Genomic DNA, 1843 nt, shown 5'->3' on the forward strand with positions numbered 1-1843 from the left:
AATGTCTATTATATCACGGTCATATATTGTCTACAGTAAGAACGCCCAGCCTGCAACGTTCATATTAATTGTTGGGTTGTCCAAGATTCTAAAGTGATTGTCAAATAGTGAGCAGAGAGCAAGCGCACTTTCAGGTGAATATACCTTATACTTCCTCTTCGATTGCACTACAAGCGGGTGTTCGTTTCTTATCTCCCAAAATTGTCGCTACTATTCCTCTCGGTCCAGGGATCACGTTCTCCAATTTCGGAAACCGCACGTAGCTTGTGTTGTCCACTTTGCCTTCCCATTTGTTTTAGATGCGACCTTCGAAAGTATTGTTTTTTTGTTCTTCGTCTTGGTCCATTGACTCCGTTTTATTGCCTTAATACAGGACACTGTGAACTTTGTTTTTCTGGGTATATTTTTCAGAATTGGCAATACGAGGTAAAATGATTTGTTGGCAAGCAACCCTAGCCTGTTGATTTCATCTGTGTCGTGGCTGTCTTTCGTGAGAGACACAAAACTGTGTTAATCGTTTAGTCTTCTGGTTGGGTCATAATTGGTCTTCTTTTCATTTATTTTTAAGGCAACTTCCGTCTCTATGTCGTCAACCTTCATCATGATTCTTCCAAACTATACTGTCAGTGATAACTCTTTTGGCCGTTTCGAGTGTTAGGCTTATGGACGCAGTTTATGTGGCGCCATATGCCTCCCTTAGCCGTAGAATATCTCGCTCCTGGACCGACTGTATTCCCAGCTGGGATCGTAGTCTTGGAAAATTTCCTCGTTCGTTGTAATCTCGTCCAAGTCCTTACACTCTATAACTACGTGATTTTTTCTTAGATTCACTTCTGCTGCCTCAGCCAGTGACGACTTGATTTCTTTCTGTAGGCCTTCTGACTTGTTTTCGCCTGGATTAAATTCCAACAATAGGTTGCCTTTCTGAGTTCGGCTTATGCGGTTCACACTTTTACCAAACTCTATCAACGAGGTGTTTGTGTTGAGCGTACATAACTTCACTTCTTTTCGTTATTATTAGCGCATTGTGTCGGCTTCGCTTCTGTAGCTTTTTCTTCTTTTCCGCTTTAGTCCAAGTGGAACCTTGAATGCAATTACCGTCTTTCGCCGTAAGGGCTGGTAGTGTCTTGTGTGATTGCTTACTTATTTATCATAGAAGCTTTTCTCCATTCTGGGTTTTTGGCTACATTGAGGAGATTCCATTAGACTCTCTCAGTCTTTTACGGAGCTCTGGATTTTCTTTTTTGCTCAGTATACGTAGTGCTCTTACATCCCTATTAGTGAAGGGACTGCCCCTAGATGGGAGCACTCCTGGCGTTGACTGTAATTTCTCCTTGTTTTTTACCTTCACTACTTTCGTTTAATCCCTTTCGTACTTTAAGATAGGCCGCTCTAATAGCACGCACCTGGTCGTTAATTGTGTGTCCAGCATTGACATACTCCATAAGATTTTTTATAATCGTTCCTAGCTTTGCTACCTTTTCAGGCTCACTACCCGCATCCTTTACCAAGCCTCGTTGGCTAATTTTATCAGCATTATCAGGCTTTGGTCAAAGGGCAGTATAGGTCCCAGGGCGAAAGGTGGATTGGTACCCATGATGGAGCATAAAACCTGGGAAATGCCTGCTGAACCAACTAGCAAACCCTATCTCCACCTCCACGTGGTGACCGCTGGGAGCTCTTTCTTAACGAAAAGCTGCAGACGGAGAAGGATGAAGGCGAGTCTCCCGCGCCTAAAAACGGGACAAATTGTATCAACTGGTCCTCCAGGTTGGGGGTTGGGTAGGGCTGACAACCTTACACGGAAAAGAACTTGTTAAGAAGCCACAACAGGAGCCTCGGA

The sequence above is a fragment of the Hermetia illucens genome, chromosome 3 (genome assembly GCF_905115235.1).
Source record: "Hermetia illucens chromosome 3, iHerIll2.2.curated.20191125, whole genome shotgun sequence".
NCBI classification, from domain to species: Eukaryota; Metazoa; Arthropoda; class Insecta; order Diptera; family Stratiomyidae; genus Hermetia; species Hermetia illucens.